Source organism: Schistocerca cancellata, chromosome 1 (assembly GCF_023864275.1).
Source record: "Schistocerca cancellata isolate TAMUIC-IGC-003103 chromosome 1, iqSchCanc2.1, whole genome shotgun sequence".
NCBI lineage: Eukaryota > Metazoa > Arthropoda > Insecta > Orthoptera > Acrididae > Schistocerca > Schistocerca cancellata.
In genome coordinates, this window is record NC_064626.1 from 383,759,205 (window position 1) to 383,764,599 (window position 5,395).

The window sequence follows — 5,395 nt, forward strand, 5'->3', positions numbered from 1 at the left end:
TCCTTGTCCACAGCTCGTGGTCGTACGGTAGCGTTCTCGCTTCCCACACCCGGGTTCCCGGGTTCGATTCCCGGCGGGGTCAGAGATTTTCTCTGCCTCGTTATGACTGGGTGTTGTGTGCTGTCCTTAGTTTAGTTAGGTTTAAGTAGTTCTAAGTTCTAGGGGACTGATGACCATAGATGTTAAGTCCCATAGTGCTCAGAGCCATTTGAACCATTTTTGAAACATTCCTTCTCTGGTATTGTTACATTCCATCCTGGATTTTCCATTATGTTTAATGTTCCTTATGTAAAGATTTGTGATACTCAAACATACAGATATATACATGTATATAAGAATGCTCAATGTAACTGAGGCTATGCACATTTGTTAAACTAAACTGATATGACTGTTTATGAAAATAATCAAAGCTACTGTAGCGTTTTAAATATTCCCAAAATGAAACTCAATATGAAGTAAGTGTGAGTGGAATGCCAGCAATATTATGTAATACATGAATGTATTAAAACTGTAACTATGTGAATAATGATTTGTTTAAAGGGTAACAGCATGTGAAAGCAGACACTTTATGCAAAATAAGTGATTAATACAGTTGGTTGGCTATTAGGCAAGGAAACTGTAAAAGTGATGCTTTTTTTTTTCAAAAGTTGAAGTGTGTTGGTGCTTAGTATGCATGTGCAAACCCATAAAATTGTTTACTAAACCACACTGAAATTTGAATAAATGGAGAAGTGCTTTATACGGAACTTACCTTATTGGCGGGTGCTGATCACCGGATTTCCTCTCCACTGAATAAGAGCATTACAATGGGTAAATGATGGGTCCTTGGCCATAAAATTCGAGATCTTCAGTCACAGCATTGAAATTATCACAAGCATGCACACTGTTTTGAAGAGGTGAACAAATATTTGTGGAGGAATCCACAATGCAACACATGATGATTCAGGTATTCAGTGAGGCCCATTAAAGTCCCAATTCCAGGCTGACAACTGTTTGCCATGCACGTGGGCACAATAATGGAAGAAAATTGACTAAACCAACCGTTGTTGAATATACACAGTATTTGATATTTGCACCCCCTTTTTTTTTATAACTTGTTTTCCTTTTAATTATTTGTATTAGTATATGTAGATATAATAAGGTAAAGCTGACATCTTCACTTAACATACCACAAGTCAGTCTAAAATATCAAGAAATAGAGGGCTTTGACCCTCTCCTCATATCCATCCCCCCCCCCCCCCTCTCCCACCCACCACCACATTGGTAATAGATAGCAAATGATTCGTCAATGATACTACCTAACACTGTACACCTCCATACAGTCAGTGTACAGTTGGGGGCAATAGTGTAATACCCAAACAACTAGCTCCCAATTTCATACCCTTTTTTTTCTCATTATTAATTTATATGAATATTTTCTTTTCTTCATTAGTAATAAGTAATTTGTAAATTGCTGCAGAAGATAGCACAGATAGGCTCTTAAAAATATCTTTGTAGCAGAAAAGCAATGACTGGAGAATATTAATTTATTTTAACAACTTTTGTTTCAGTCTCACTTGAGAGTACTTATGTTTTAGATCTCACACAAAAAGAACGAGTAAGTTTTAGTCGTGCTTCAACAATGTGTGTAGTAAATACTATTTACGTATAAAAATGCAAGAAAATATGCATATTAAAAGTTATCATAGCAGCAACAATGTTTTTATTTATTACACCAACATTCATTCACAAACATGACTTTTGCCTACAATCATAAGAATAGGCAGTAATTTCTTCCATCCTGCAAGACACCTTAAAATACACTCCTGGAAATGGAAAAAAGAACACATTGACACCGGTGTGTCAGACCCATCATACTTGCTCCGGACACTGTGAGAGGGCTGTACAAGCAATGATCACACGCACGGCACAGCGGACACACCAGGAACCGCGGTGTTGGCCGTCGAATGGCGCTAGCTGCGCAGCATTTGTGCACCGCCGCCGTCAGTGTCAGCCAGTTTGCCGTGGCATATGGAGCTCCATCGCAGTCTTTAACACTGGTAGCATGCCGCGACAGCGTGGACGTGAACCGCATGTGCAGTTGACGGACTTTGAGCGAGGGAGTATAGTGGGCATGCGGGAGGCCGGGTGGACGTACCGCCGAATTGCTCAACACGTGGGGCGTGAGGTCTCCACAGTACATCGATGTTGTCGCCAGTGGTCGGCGGAAGGTGCACGTGCCCGTCGACCTGGGACCGGACCGCAGCGACGCACGGATGCACGCCAAGACCGTAGGATCCTACGCAGTGCCGTAGGGGACCGCACCGCCACTTCCCAGCAAATTAGGGACACTGTTGCTCCTGGGGTATCGGCGAGGACCATTCGCAACCGTCTCCATGAAGCTGGGCTACGGTCCTGCACACCGTTAGGCCGTCTTCCGCTCACGCCCCAACATTGTGCAGCCCGCCTCCAGTGGTGTCGCGACAGGCGTGAATGGAGGGACGAATGGAGACGTGTCGTCTTCAGCGACGAGAGTCGCTTCTGCCTTGGTGCCAATGATGGTCGTATGCGTGTTTGGCGCCGTGCAGGTGAGTGCCACAATCAGGACTGCATACGACCGAGGCACACAGGGCCAACACCCGGCATCATGGTGTGGGGAGCGATCTCCTACACTGGCCGTACACCACTGGTGATCGTCGAGGGGACACTGAATAGTGCACGGTACATTCAAACCGTCATCGAACCCATCATTCTACCATTCCTAGACTGGCAAGGGAACTTGCTGTTCCAACAGGACAATGCACGTCCGCATGAATCCCGTGCAACCCAACGTGCTCTAGAAGGTGTAAGTCAACTACCCTGGCCAGCAAGATCTCCGGATCTGTCCCCCATTGAGCATGTTTGGGACTGGATGAAGCGTCGTCTCACGCGGTCTGCAAGTCCAGCACGAACGCTGGTCCAACTGAGGCGCCAGGTGGGAATGGCATGGCAAGCCGTTCCACAGGACTACATCCAGCATCTCTACGATCATCTCCATGGGAGAATAGCAGCCTGCATTGCTGCGAAAGGTGGATATACACTGCACTAGTGCCGACATTGTGCATGCTCTGTTGCCTGTGTGTATGTGCCTGTGGTTCTGTCAGTGTGATCATGTGATGTATCTGACCCCATGAATGTGTCAATAAAGTTTCCCCTTCCTGGGACAATGAATTCACGGTGTTCTTATTTCAATTTCCAGGAGTGTATATATGTGCTAATCATCAAGATTTAGTGTATGGACTGTATGATTGGCAACCACAGAAGATTAGCATTAAATTAATGATGTCAGCCTAACTTAATAGTAACATCCCACATACATCCCACATACCAGTGTCTCTCTGCCCTTGAACACTACCTCTCCCAACGCCCACCCGAAGATCTTTCAAAAACCTCGTTCCTTATCACACTTACCGACTTCATCCTCACCCATAATTACTTCACTTTTGAAGGCCAGACCTACAAACAAATCAGGGGAACGGCCATGGGAACCAGGATGCCTACGTCCTATGCCAACCTCTTCATGGGCTATATGGAGGAAGCTTTCCTGAAGACCCAACAGCTGCTTTCCCTGGCCTGGTATAGGTTTATAGATGACATCTTTTTGGTCTGGACTCATGGTGAAGAAACACTCCTTAGTTTCCTCCATAACCTCAACTCCTTTTTGAATCTGAATTTCACCTGGTCCTTCTCCAAAACCCAAGCCACCTTCCTGGATGTTGACCTTCATCTTGTTGAAGCTCACATCCACACCTCTGTCCACATCAAACCCACAAACAAAAAACATTACCTACACTTTGATAGCTGCCATCCATTCCACATCAAACACTCCCTTCCCCACAGCCTAGGTATTCGTGGCAAACGTAGCTGCTCCAGTGGTGAATTCCTCAACAATTACACCAATAACCTGACCAGTGCTTTCCTCTCCCGCAACTATGGAGGAGGAGGATATTGGTGTTTAACGTCCCGTCGACAACGAGGTCATTAGAGACGGAGCGCAAGCTCGGTTGAGGGAAGGATGGGGAAGGAAATCGGCCGTGCCCTTTCAAAGGAACCATCCCGGCATTTGCCTGAAGCGATTTAGGGAAATCACGAAAAACCTAAATCAGGATGGCGGGAGACGGGATTGAACCGTCGTCCTCCCGAATGCGAGTCCAGTGTGCTAACCACTGCGCCACCTCGCTCGGTACTCCCGCAACTATCCTGCAGACCTTGTCCACAAACAGATCTCCTGAGCAATACATTCCTCCCCGTCCAACAACAATGTTCCTACCCCCAGACCACACAGAAGCATCCCCCTTGTCACCCAATATTATCCTGGCCTCGAATACATCAACAAATTACTCTTCCAGGGATATGACTTTCTTAAGTCAAGCCCTGAAATGAGATCATCCCTTGACAATATTCTCCCCACACCACCCAGAGCTGCCTTTCGTCACCCCCATAACCTCTGTAACATCCTTGTCAAACCCTACAATATTCCCAGACCACCTTCTCTACCCAGTGGATCCTACCCCTGTAACCGACCCCGCTGCAAAACCTGCCCCATGCATCCCCCCACAACCACCTACTCCAGCCCCACTACTGGTAAAAGATACACAATTCAAGGCAGGGCCACATGTGAAACAACACATGTCATTTATCAGCTGACATGCCTGCACTGCACAGCCTTTTACATCAGTATGACGACAACTAAACTGGCTGAGCGCATGAACGGGCACAGATGAACTGTCCGCCTAGGAGATGTCCAATACCCAGTAGCAGAGCATGCCATCCAGCATAATTCTATGGACCTAGGAACCTGCCACAACGTACATGCCATTTGGCTTCTCCCACACAACACCAGTCCCTTGGAACTGCGGAGGTGGGAACTTGCACTCCAACACATCCTTTCATCCCGCTATCCCCCTGGACTGAACCTACGTTAACCAACCTCACTCCCATTTACTCTTCAGTCTTCACCTTTTTCTCTCTCCTCTTTAGCAATTCATGCATCTTTTCATTGTACATAGTTGTGTTTATCTTTATACTATATACCTTTTTACTTCTGTATGCATCCTCTTTGGTTTGAAGCTGGCACGGTACTTAACAGTAGAATATCTTTCGCTTCCCTCTGAAAACCATGCCTCCATCCTTGCTACCCTCCCTGTTTTCCTTTCCCTGTTGCTTCATAACCTGGGTTGTGAGCAACTGAATCCACTTTCCCTTCTTCCCTTTCGTTCCCCTCTCTCCACCCTGATGAAGGAAAAAAGTTCCGATAGCTAGGAATGTAAATTTTCTGTTCTGTTTTGTGTATCTATCGGCTGTACTGAGCTGTGGTAAGTACTGGCCAGCCCCTCTATCTCTTTGTTAGTATTTGTTTCACATCTTTATATGAGAT

General features: G+C 45.9%; 1 non-coding gene across 1 annotated transcript; it reads right to left on the reverse strand.

Moving 5' to 3' along the window:
* Positions 1–4,126: 4,126 nt before the first annotated feature.
* Trnaa-cgc (transfer RNA alanine (anticodon CGC)) lies at positions 4,127–4,199 on the reverse strand. The gene has a single exon. It is a non-coding gene; the product is annotated as a tRNA-Ala (tRNA).
* Between the last annotated feature and the right edge of the window lie 1,196 nt (positions 4,200–5,395).